The following is a 13,643-nucleotide window of genomic DNA, read 5'->3' on the forward strand; positions in this document are numbered from 1 at the left end:
GATGATGCACCTCTCACTGAAAAGGTAGAGCATTCTCCAAGCCATTTAAAATGGGTACCCACATCTATAATAATAAGTATCACCAAGGGCAAAGAAATCCTCTGTGCGAAGGGCCAGCACTCTGCCTACATTTTCACCACACTCATAGCTCTCAGCTCTATGATTTTGAAATTTCTCCACCATCTCCCTACTGGGATAGCTTTTGATCCTGGCCTTAGCCACTACAGTCTTTTGCTGCATCCCCTGATTGCTCTACCCTGTCGCTATCAACTGTACATGCTGCACTTCCAATTTTAGTAGCTTGTCAAAAAGCCTCTGGATCTTTCTAGCACGCTGTTTCTGATTATGAAAACTGAAACTAAAAGTCTTGCCTCTGAGTCCCACCTTTAGCGAGTCCCACACTCCTGCATCCAAGATGATACCTCTATTTACTGCCAAAAAGTTATCTAGCCATCTTCTCATATGCTCAATATATTTAGAGTTAAGGAACAATTCCCTGTCAAGTGTCCAATTATGTACAAGTCTCTTTACCCCCTCCACCAGAATTTCCACAATCAGGGGATTGTGATCTGAAAAGGCCCTTGGGTGTCTCTCAATACCAGCCTTTTCTACCAGACCCACTGAAATTAGAAAATAGTCCAGGCACACATATTTTTTATGGGGGTAAGAAAAATACATATACCCTGTGTGATTTTAACTTATCTCAAATGTCAACCAGCCCATGATCTCTCATTACCACTCTATACAATATTGGCTTCCTGCCACTATACTGCCCTGGGTGTGCCACATTACCACTAAACTCCAGATGACCTAGATAGCAAATGGCTGCGGCCTCATCTAGGTTAGACCCATATACAGAAAATAAAGTAAGATTTGCCCATCGAACCTGACAAGCAATTATTGCCCTAGCTAATTTATCACTGATTGTTTCTAGCTAGTATTGCCACACCTCTAGTTGTTGAATCGTGAGATGTCCAAGTCAGGGGAGTACAACCCAGAGTTTCCAGTAAACCTCTGCTTTTCCAAGTGATGTGAGTATCTTGCATATGTACACTATGGGCCTCATTATGACCCTGGCGGTACAGAACCGCCAGGGTCAACGGGGGCGGGAGCACCGCCGACAGGCCGGCGGTGCTCCCTTGGGCATTCCGACCGCGGCGGTAACGCCGCCGTCGGACCGGGACAACTGGCGGTCTCCCGCCAGTTTCCCGCTGCCGAAATGAATCCTCCAAGGCGGCGCAGCATGCTGCGCCGCCTTGGGGATTCTGACACCCCCTACCGCCATCCTGTTCCTGGCGGTTCGCCCGCCAGGAACAGGATGGCGGTAGGGGGTGTCGCGGGGCCCCTGGGGACCCCTGCAGTGCCCATGCCAATGGCATGGGCACTGCAGGGGCCCCCGTAAGAGGGCCCCGCTAGTATTTCACTGTCTGCATAGCAGACAGTGAAATACGCGACGGGTGCAGTAGCACCCGTCGCACCTTCCCACTCCGCCGGCTCGATTACGAGCCGGCTTCATCGTGGGAAGGTTGTTTTCCCCTGGGCTGGCGGGCGGCCTTTTGGCGGCCGCCCGCCAGCCCAGGGGAAAACTTGGAATACCCTCCGCGGTCTCTGGACCGCGGAGCGGTATTTTGGAGGGGGGAAGTCTGGAGGGCGGCCTCCGCCGCCCGCCAGACTTAGAATGAGGGCCTATATGCCCAATGGCTCTCACCCCCCACACAAACTTCCCCCTCTTAACCTTGTCATTTAACCTGCAGACGTTGAATGGGCATATTCCTAGGTTCCTATTTTTGGCCATAAAATCAGATTATTTGGATGCTGTGCCCATTACCTGGATAACTATAGCTTGCCGTCCCATACATCAGGGGTAGCTCTCTTATTGCACTAACCCAATTAATTTCCCTTATCCTGGGAGAAATCTGACCTGCCAACACAAAGGTTCCCTTCCCACATCTGACTTCAATGCTCCTTTTTCTGTGTTTAACCTGATCCTTTTCCCCTTTCCCTGAGCCGACCCCCACCTCTCCTGTCCCTCCCCCTAACACCACCCTGCCGAAGTAAAGCATTCAGACTCACACTGGCATCTTGATGATTTGTGTGCCCTCTGCCTAGAACATGGCATTTATAAATACATCAGACATTATCATCGTATTTCAGTATCACAGCTATAGTGGCGTTCTAATTCTTCCCAGCCTGGAAAAGCAACACACACAGAAATAATGAAAATGTCCAAAGAAAAAAAGAAGAAGAAAGAAGGACAGGACACAATAAAATTGAAAACCAGTCTCATGGTTTTCCTTTCTTTGAGGCCTGCAGACAGAAGCCCGTCTCCATTCCTTTACATATATAGCAAAGACAACTTCTAATTCATATTATCTAAAACGTTTTTGAATGTAAACAAGTGTCTTATCTGGCCTGATTATCTTCAGTCTAGCTGGGTTAATTAAAAAGGCCTGTGCCTCCTTCTGCTGAAATGGCTTAATCAGCAGCCTCAGCCTCCAGCGTCCCTCGACTGTAAAATGGCAAAAATACAGACTTACAAAAAGCAAGCATCCTTCAACAGAATATTTGGAATCTGGGCACTCTCTCTTGAACACGGCCCACCTGAGGTGAAAGTTCCCAAGGTAGCCCTTGGTTAGCCTGATCCACCGTTAATGGGAATCTGTGTGCAATTTGTATCTCCTGCTCCCAGTTCAAACTTTTGAGCTCAAGGAAGGCACTTCTGAATAGCTGAACAATATACTTCCTTATGTCGCTCTCCTTAACCCCTTCCTCTACCCACAAGACTCTCACATTGTTGCATTGCAGCCTGCTTTCAAGTTCCATTGTGTACCCACCAGTTGTGCTTTGTGAGCGAATGTCTGATTCTTGTTAGCCGCAAAATTGGCTCCCAGTGTTGTCGCCCTCCCTTCCAGTGTTACCAAACTATCAGAGAACTCAGAGCAAGTCTTTGTCACCCTTTGGGTTGCTCCCTGTAATTTCATTGTATCAACCAGGGCCCCATGGCTGTCTGCCCAGTTCTTTTCTCTCTGAGACACCATCTCTTGATTGATGGCTTCGAGCGTAGGTGAGTTAGCTGACATCCTGTGAGTTACACTGTTGTGGGCTTCCACTGGGTTCCACTGGGTTCCTCCCAACCCAAACAGGGTGTAGGCAAATAGTCCCATTTTAATCTGACTCAAATACCAGTTTCTGTGCACCTCCAAGTGGGGATTTTCTTAAGCTTTGAGCAGGTATTTTTCTCAAAAGAAACCCCTTTTGGGGAATTTTCTCCTTCGCTCTCCCAACTCGGTGCACTCTACTTGGAGTCACCTCCAGAGGAATCTAAGTCCATCCCTGACCAGTCTGATCAGCCAGACAGTGAAAAAAAGACTCAGCTGGCTCAGTATTTGGCCCCTCTATCCAAGGAGAATGTCTCTCTTTTTACGACCCTATGTCCCCTTGCCTCGCCAGGATGGCCAACATTCAAGGATTCTTCCTCCTTCAAAGATTCCTCCTCCCTTTATCTTTCTGACCCTTTGGACAGGGCAGTCCTTGTACAGGCCTGGAAGGCCCCTGCCAGACTCCCCCTATGTAACCTCACTGACCTGTTGGCCTGCGTTCTCCATTACCTGAAAGCAGGTAGTTGTGGGGGTGGAGGGGCTGTCCCAACTGCTTAAAAAAAACATAGACAAAGACCAGGTTCTTGTTAATATGCGCCAAATAGGCCTCCACATGAAGTTTCTTTAGGTTTACTTACAGTTGAATATCCCCATTTGTCCCAGTGGTGAGTGGTGGGGATGGTCCTACTTCTCCTTTCTTGTGGCTGTATGACATGACTCCTGGAAGGGCTGTTTAAAGAGATCGACTATGGTCTGCCCACGGAGTACAGTGATCCCTTTATTGACCTTGCCCTCCTTATCCTCTTTCCTTACTCTTATATTCAAGGGAGTACAATGTTGGGTGCTTCCGCTGGACTTCCCACACCCTGCACCAGCTCCACACATAACAGCCCATTGAGCCTTCAAAGAGCCTATGCTCTTTGGCCCCATCACATCTGCTGCTCGCTTCCAAGGATTCTTTCTCCTGCTGCCGCCGACCAATAGTCCTCTACAGCACAGAATCTGTAGCAGCTGCCTTGCAGACCCTGGTGCCCTGCTTGACTCAATCCCCCAGATTGCCCCCAACAAAGCCCTTGCTGCACAGCATTCATGCTTCGGATGAGGGGGATCTCATGTCCACAGCTCTTGTGGCCATTGGCTCTAGTGAGGTGGAGGGCCATGCACAGCCATCTTCACATGGCTACCATCTTGCTTCTCCAAAGGCTCACCATCCAAATCCTTGAAGAACTTAAAGTTGTGCACAAGTCCCACTAGTGGGAGAAACACTTCTATGGCCTGGGCAGAAGCCTGTATCATCAAAGTAAACCACTGGATGGATATGGGCTCAGTAAAGTTCTTCAGAGTGGGAGTTTGATGAATGAGCCAAGGACTCTATTGAGGTAACCTCAGTGGGTGCTAGGAGGCCATTATTCCCAAGGAAAATTAATAATTTGTTTTTTTACTGCTGATAAAAAATGAAATCTTTAAATTAAAGACTTAAGGGGATGTTTCATAAATATAAAGACTGTTTTTTGGATGCTCACATAATAGTTTGAACTTGGTTGAAAACAAGATTGGTTGTTTACTTCCAAACGGGAAACACTTAACACAGGTTTGTAAGAAATTTAATAATTATTAGGCTTTTGAAACGCATGCTAATAGACTTGCAGGCTCAGGGGAAAGCCTGATAGGAAATGTGTTTTATAGTTTCAAGTTAATGAAAGACGGAAAAATAACACTCGCTTTTTAATTATTAAATTATTTATCTATCCAATAAAGAGTAAAAGAAACACAATATGTGTGTGTGTCTGTGTTTTTCAATAATGTATTTCCCGTCATGACTGCTACCAGGAAGGGGTGGGGCAGCAGCGCGTGGCAGTTAAATAAAAAAAAAAAAACATACCTGCCCCTGTTTGATGCACGGCTCCACTCTAGCCGCCTCATCTTTTCTCCCCAACTAATCACAATGCTTCTTTCATGCTGTTATACAGCATGAAAGAAGTGCCGCGAATGGCCTCAGAGGGCAGAAATGCCACTCAGGAGGAGAGTGCGGTACTGCTCTTGGTCTCCATCCCGCTGTAAAATACAGCCGGGTGGAGAGTTTGAAAGTGCGCATGTCAGTTTGGCCGACCTCACATGGCCAGTCAAACTGATATGTACACTTAGAAGCACAAATACAACTCCTCCTCCACTTGACATGGAGGAGGCTTGCCCTGTCCTGCCCTACAAAGGCAGAATAATAAAGGGATAATAATTTTTTTTTATTATCCCTTTATTTTTCTGCTTTTTGTCAGTGGGGCGGCGTTTGTCTGCCATAGCGGAAGGACTGTCCCTGTGTATTTCTCACTATGCACTAATTTCTGGCTGCACACACATTTTTATCACTATTTATTCTGGTATTAATTATCTTTATCGCAATGCATTATTGTATTTGTGAGTACCTCTGCCTGATTTGCATTGGGTTAGAAACATTTAGTGGCCGATAAAGGCCTGGATGAAATATGAATTTTATTTATATTAATATTGATTAACATTAACTTAATACACGGACTACAGTTGACTTTTATTTGGTATACTACAGAACACCAGCTGCTGTTGATTCATGCATTTAGGGTCAAATACTTAGGAAGTTGGAAATACAGAAAAAATAAATAAAAGGTGAGGTGTGGGCACAGCCAAGAATTAAATTTGTGCAGAATTGTTTTCTACAACGTTATCGTTTGTGACATAAAGCGTCACAAAAACACAATGTTTATACGTGTGCGATAGAGTAAAACGTTTCATATGAATACAAAAAGGTTACGAGAGAAAGTACATGTGGAACTCTGCACACTTCTGCGTGAAATCAAATATAATAATTTGACACCCAAGAGCTCCTGAAACCAAAATCTTTGGGCGAGCCTTTAATAAACCTCAGTTAGTTAAAGATACACAAGGCATACATACTCCGCAACCCAATCAAAGACAAACGGCAAGCTGTCAGAATCACCTGCCAATAGAGAATGCAGAACAGAGCACCAACTGCATTTTATGCAGCAGAAAATAAAAGTTGGAATAATCACACAAACTGTAGGCATGCAGGATTCTAATTGCCGATTCTGATGACTCACTTATTCTTAGTATCTCACTGGCCAACCTTGCACATAAAGTTTTCCCACACCTCCCCATTTATAGAGTAGGAACTACAACTGTAACTACTGTATTATCACACATACGTCTAATAGTTCTATTACACATACTGTAAGCAATAGCCCATTCCAAAAATAATATGTAATTCTGCACTTTGCAGTTGCCAGATAGTGAACTTTGTGTTCAATATGAAAACCAAACAAAATATAAGGACATGAATAATAAATATTTTAATTCATTAATAACGATTAAGGCCTTCATTACAACTAGCTTGGTAATCAAATTTGGAATTGCAAATCAGTGCAAATTGGTCATTTAGAGGTGAAGTCCAGTGCATTTTGTGTGGACAAAAAATTGCAGATTTCGGGTTTCCAACACTGAATGGCGAACAACATTCCCAATTAGACATTTTCCACCAGTGCTAGGGTCTGAGTCCCAGATGGTGTTCTAATTGTCCACTCATGAATTATAGCAAGGCAATGTCTCAGAAATCGCAGGTCCTCGAGATGTAATAAAGGCCTAAATCTACCAAATTTTATGTGCACTGGGTTTAATAAGGGGAGGTTCATGTTTAGATATATAATTTTTGTACTGAGAAAAAAACATGTTCAATCAAGGTAATGGGAACCAGGATTTTTCACTCTTTCACTTTGCTCTCTTTTGGGATTTGGATTTCTAACCTCTGCTATTTTTCACATCCTATTTATGGGGACATGCCAATGCTATATTAGCCTGCTCACTTGAACCCATGTTTACCTAATAAGTTATTTCATTTCAGGAGAGATGTGCAAGATTTCTTCCTATTCCACAAGAATGAGGAAAGTATGGAGTGGAATTGCTTAAAACATTGAAGGGAAAAGAAAGAGGAATGCTAGAAATAGTGTAAAGATGATGGGACCAACATCATTTTGATGGTGTCAAGGCAACCTCACCAGGAGAGACTCAAGGGATGCCAACAAGTGACTAGAGCGTTTACTTTGAGTTTGCAGTCTTCTAGACTAAAGGAGACAGACGTTCTAGGTGAGTGGGAAAACCATAACCCTAAATATTTGAGTTTGGTTGTATTCCAAGAGAAGTTTGTGGTAGACAAATCTTGTTTGTAGGTATTGTTAAGGTGTAAGATTTCACACTTTTCATGACTTATTTTGTAATCTGAGACAAGAGCAGAAAATAAGCCTTCCTGAAAAAGGTGAGATGTGAGGTTGATATATAAATAAAAGGATGTAATCTGCATAGGCTGCAGTGTTAATATAATGGTATTTCCATGTGAAATTGTCAGAGTCACCAGATCCTCGGGTTCTGTGCACGTTCCCAACACTTCCACCACAAGACAGCTCCAATACTCTGATTAGATTTGTCACAGAGTCTAAAAGAGTCCAAGTGGGGAAAAGGGGATTAGGAAGGGAACAGCTGGGAAGGAGACCTGTAGGAAGCAAAAGGTTAAAACACACAACATCAAAATTACATCTCATGAAATCAGTACTAGGCTATGACTCTAAGCATCATCATTCTTAAAACATGAACAACCTAAGAATAGACTTAAAATGACTAGGCTTCAAGATGACTGGATATCTGTGAGGGAATCAAGAGAGGTTAAACGAAACATTCAAATTCAAGTACTTTCCATTGCATGAGAATCAGGAAAACAATCTGAATAAGTTCTGAATCATCTTATGAACCTTTTTTGAGAATACATATTAGGAACACACAACATTACATCTAGAACTCTGTCCTTTTGTTCACTCAAAATGTTGGAACATGAATTGCACACATTGCAGATTTTCACATAGGTAGTAAACACCAAAGAAGGATTGTGCACCATGAATAACACAACGTAGATTCAAGGAAAAAATCACATGACTTGTCAACTCGAGTACTACTAAGTAAATGCCTTAGAATGGTAGCGCACAATGAACAACATGAACTAAGCACGAGGAAAGAATTGCGCGTCTTGCTGATTCGAATGCCACCATGTAACTGCCAAGGAATGGTAGCGCACAATGAATAAAATTAATTAAGCACGAGGAAAGAATCGTTCGTCTTTCCGATTCAAATGCCACCATGTAACTGCCAAGGAATGGTAGCACACAATTAATAACATGAATTAAGCACGAGGAAAGAATTGCGTGTCTTGCCGATTCAAATGCCACCATGTAAATGCCAAGAAATGGTAGCGTGCAATGAATACCAAGGGTTAAATCACTAGAGAACGAATCATGCGTCTTGCCGATTCGAATGTCACCATGTAACTGCCAAGGAATGGTAGCGCACAATGAATAACATGAATTAAGCACAAGGAAAGAATTGCGCATCTTGACGATTCGAAAGCCACCATGTAAATGCCACGAAATGGTAGCGTGCAATGAATACCAAGGGTTAAATCACTAGAAAACTAATTGTGCGTCTTGCCGATTCGAATGCCACCATGTAACTGCCAAGGAATGGTAGCGCACAATGAATAACATAAATTAAACACGAGGAAAGAATCGCGCGTCTTGCCGATTCGAAGGCCACCATGTAACTGTCAAGAAATGGTAGCGTACAATAATTATGAAGGGTTAAATCACAGGAAAAACTAATCATGTGTCTTGCCGATTCGAAGGCCACGATGTAATTGTCAAGAAATGGTAGCGCACAATGATTAACAAGAGTTAAACACGGAGAAAGAATTGCGCGTCTTGCTGCTTCGAGTAACAGCATACAAATGCCACAAAACGCCCAAGCGCACATTCACACGCACAAGAGTAATTTGTTAATCATGCAAGAATTAGGCCCAAGAATTTGAGCGTCATCGATGACGGAGTCAGGGGCCCAGTCCAAACTCCGTCTTACCGCCCTGAACAAGGATCACCAATGAAGAATGAAGGACAGACGCATGGAAGATCAGAATAGGCCACCGGAACAGGAGCTCAGGAAGTTGCTGCTGCTCTGCACCGGGACCTCTGAATAGTGAGCACGTGGAGCTGGGCTGGCTCCCTTTTATAGAGTCCTGGCCCAGCCCACAACCACACCCAGGCGTGCTGCAGGGAAAGCTTCTAGAAGGCCCTGGAAAGGGACCACACCCTGACACACTCTGAAAGCCTGCAGCAATACATTGCTTATGAACAGTATTTATAAGCACCCTAAAAATAAGTCTTCAGGATTGAACTCTGCAATGCAAAAGGTTAAACAACAACATATCAGCACAATCCATAAATTACGTTATCTTGAGAGTGCTGGGTTTTTGCATTCTAGTCGGCCGTAGAGCACGCCCTGCCCTGGTGTTGACTGAAACCATGTAGATTTTGATTGTGTATAGTTCCAGAAAGAAAAGTTTCAAGTGCTAGATTAAAGAGCAAAGGTAAAAGAGGGCACCCTTGACATACACCTCTACCTAATGTAAAATAGGAAAAAGTGTAACCATTTGTGAAAGAGAGTTGCAAAGAAGGGAAATAAGAGACATTAGGTTTGGTCCAAAACAGAACCATTCTAAGGAATGAAAAATAAAAGATGAAGGTACACAATCAAAGGCCTTCTCAGCATCTAATGTAATCGCTGCTAGACAATTCGCTAAGAGGTGAGATTTGGAGAGAATGTGAAAAAATAAGCAAGTATTATCAGATATAGAAGGCCATTGACAAATCCAGATTGTATCTTGTACTCAACAAGGGAAATAGGTTTGTAATTTTGGCATTGATGTAAGTCTTTGTCCTCTTTGGAATGAGGCAAATGAGAGCATCTAAGAAAGAACCAGAAGATTTGCCTTTTCAGGAAAAGTGGTTATAAGAACAGATAGTTTAGGGAGGAGCAACTTGGTGAAATGTGTGAAAAATTCAACATTGAATCTGTTAGGTCCTGGAGCTTTGTCAGATTAGAGGGAAAATAAAGCAGTATGACGTTCAGATAAGGTAGTGTTGTTTTCTTAAACAAAGGAGTCTGGTTATGAGTTAAAAGACTTGTATTTCAGAGAGATACTTAACAATGTGAGAATTAGTGGGCTGATGTTCAGGATTATATTCATTTATATAAAATTGTTCAAATTCTTCTAATATCAGTATCCCTTTGTAATAAATTGAAGTAGCATTTTGAATAGAGTTAGTTTTATTCATATTCTTTTTTATTTTGAGATAATTTGCTAGTTGGTTGCTAGATTTGTTTTGACCACCATAATATGTGGATCTGGATTTTGAGGAGAAAGGACTATGCAGTGTGAGTGGAAAATGTATTAAACAGAAGTATAGCAGTTATGAATCTTTGTAAGCAATCTTTAGACTTGGAAGTGCAATAAGAGTGATCCAATTGTTTGATTTGATTAAGGATCACTTTAGTTTTAGTTAGACTTTCTGGACACAAACCTGATAATGAAATCATGAGCGGAACCTTGAAAGCCTCCTATTTAGCTTGAAAATTTAGTTAATCTGTGTAATTACATTGAAAGGAATCATGAAAAAAAGAGGTAAAGGCAGGAGTGAAAGATGGGTCAATGAGAAGAGCATTATTAGTTCCCCATCTATTGTGTTTAAAAGTGTTGGGTAAAATATCTAGGTGAGAAGAGACAGGAGCATGATCAGAAATTATGATTCCAGCCTATGACAACACAGTGTAGAGTTTGAGATAGATAGTGTGAAATAAAAATATAATCAATTCTAGATTGAGTATGATGAGTATGATGTGAGGGGACATAATAGGTGTATTCACGTAGGGTAGGATTAGCAAATCTCCAATCATCCATTAATGCACATTGTTTAAGAGCATGAGTAAACAATTTCTGAGAATTGTTAGGTATGTGAGTAGAGGAGGAGACCCTATCAATGAAAGGGTCAAGTAATTGATTGCAATCTCCTGTGAAAATAAAATGATTTTCTGGACACTGTAGAAGCTTTTGAGTTACATCTGACTAAAATTGACAATCTGGGTCAGTGGGGACATAGATGTTGGAAATAGAGACCTGAACATTCTTAAGCATCAAGCAGGTAAGCAACCATCTTCCCTGTAAATCAGTCTATTGAGAAATTGAACGAACAGTAAGCAATTTATGACATAACATTGCAACACCATTCTTCCTACCACTGCCTGATGAAAACAACACATTACCAACCCATCCTCTCTTTAGCTTCAAAGATTCGCTCTCTGAAAGGTGGGTTTCCTGAGAAGCGATATGTGAGTTAGTACCCGTTGACATTTGACTCGTGAACCCAAGCCCTTGACGTTCCAGGATACAATTTTTGAAGACATGTAGAAAAAGATTGAGATGAATTGCTATAGTGAAAAGGAAGGAAATACAAGAAGGACTAAGTAAAGATGGCAAGTAACAAAAAGGAAAGATTGTAAGGATGGGAACTGGGGAGAGATAACTAAATATTGGGAAATGAAGTAGGAAATGAAAGAGCAATGTAATAAAAGAGTTAGGGATCTCAGGCAGAGAAAAGAGTAAGATAATATAATAGAAGATATAAATGAGAAAGAACATAACTAAGAATATTTTCAAAGAAGTATAGGAGTGTTGAGACCACATAGGATGACACGTCTGAGCTACAGGGAGACGGCAAGAAAAAGATTGATGAAGGAGGGAGACATACTGGGGAGATCAGAAGATGATACAGGACGACAAAAACCTGTGAAGAGAAATATTAGGTAAGTATCAAAAATACATTTTAAACAGACATTAAAATGGGCACAAAAGACTAGTGCAACAACACATACATAACAACTATATTAATTGCTTCGCAATGAAAAGATTAAAACTACAATATGAGCAAATTATTCAACATTCAATATTTGGCAGAATTGGAAGTGTCCATGGATTCAATGTTGCGTTCAGGGGGACTCGATCTTCAAAGGTGGAAGTAGTGTTGCTGTAGGTGACCTTGAACAGACATGGATGGAACAGACCGAAGCAGGCTCCGATGGAACGAAGAGCTGGTGGCATGAAAAGAAATTCCGTACGTCTGTCTGCTGTAGGTTTGGCATAATCTTGAGAGAAGTAGAAGTTATCACCTGCCCATAAGATTTGTTTTTTGGAGCGAGCTGCCAACATGACAACATCACTTTGAGAAGGTCTGTATTTGTGAGAAAATAGAGAGTAATGCCTCAAGGCCTTTTGGACTTAGACGCACCATGGAGAACATGTCTAAGACTGTGAGCGCAGTGTATATTTAAGGGATTTAAGGGAGGTGAGTCCAGTATTTGTAGTAGTTTAGGGAGGAATGTTTTGAAAAACATGAGGGAATCTGATCGCTATGGTTCCTCCAGCAGACCATAAATACATACGTTATTCCAATGACTTCTATTTTCTAAATCTTCAACCTGTTTCTGTAGAAAAGAAACCTGAGATTGAAGATGCTTGACTGTGAGAGCTGTGTTAGCAAGATTAGAGATGTTCTGTTAAGTTGTTACTATCCTTTCCTCTAACATAGACCATTCATGTTCAAGGCTTTGAGGTTTTGCATTGGTCTCTACCATGTTGGGGCATAACACTGTAATTTCCTTCAATGTAAGTCAGAGAAAGTAGACTTGGTGGAGGAAGATGGGCCTTTTTTAGCCTTTTAGTAGAAATTTCCTCATTGTATTTGATGGAGTGGTGCCACCTGAAAGCTCAGCTGAAACAGGACTTCGAGATAGAGAAGAAACTGAGTCCTCCAGGACACGCTGTTATGACAGAAAGGAGAATGGAATGTTGGATTTATGCAGGATTGAGGAGACTGCTTTAGTTAAAGTTTTGATCTTTTTAATTCTGCCCATGAAATGAGGAGTACCAGTTAGCAATGTCTGGGCAGTGAAAATAAAAACAAGGGTCCCATACAGTGCAAAGTCCCAATATATTTTGTGGTATGATAGCCAGGCTAAAATAGAACAATTGTGCCTTCCTTGAGCTCGTTTGTGAACTGGAATCTTTTGTTCAGGAAAGTTCCATGGCTGTCTCCCTCCTAATGGCAGACAGAAAGAGCACGTTGTGCCATTGAAGTAATGTGAGTGGCCTCAAACAGCTGAGAAAAGCATGGTGAAGCATTGCCCCCCATTTACAGTCTCCGCACTGAATCATACTCTGCCTCTGTCAAGAAAAACTCTCCTTTCGTCCCACAGAGGGTAATGAGGATGCCGCCATCTTCGAAGGGCATCAAGCCACACCCCATTGACTCAACAAGTCCTAGCTAAAAAGCACTGAAAGAAGGAGAAGAATTAATCGTTTTTTTTTATAGTTAAGCGATAGAGGAAGATTTTCCTTTCCTCAGTTGGAAGTAACACAAGGAGAGATGTCCTGCTGATTTTCTAGGAAGAATTTTCCACAGGACAGGTCACCCTGACCCCTTAGCACTGGTGTGGGGTCTCAGATGGATTCCTCCGAGCACAAAAAATACATATTTTTTAAATTTGTACAACAAATTTGCAACAACTTCACAAATTTGGGAAAATTCCAAATAAAAACAAGTGTGAGCTCCTGCTCTTGTTTTTTACAAG

This window comes from Pleurodeles waltl, chromosome 1_1 (genome assembly GCF_031143425.1).
Source record: "Pleurodeles waltl isolate 20211129_DDA chromosome 1_1, aPleWal1.hap1.20221129, whole genome shotgun sequence".
Lineage (NCBI taxonomy): Eukaryota > Metazoa > Chordata > Amphibia > Caudata > Salamandridae > Pleurodeles > Pleurodeles waltl.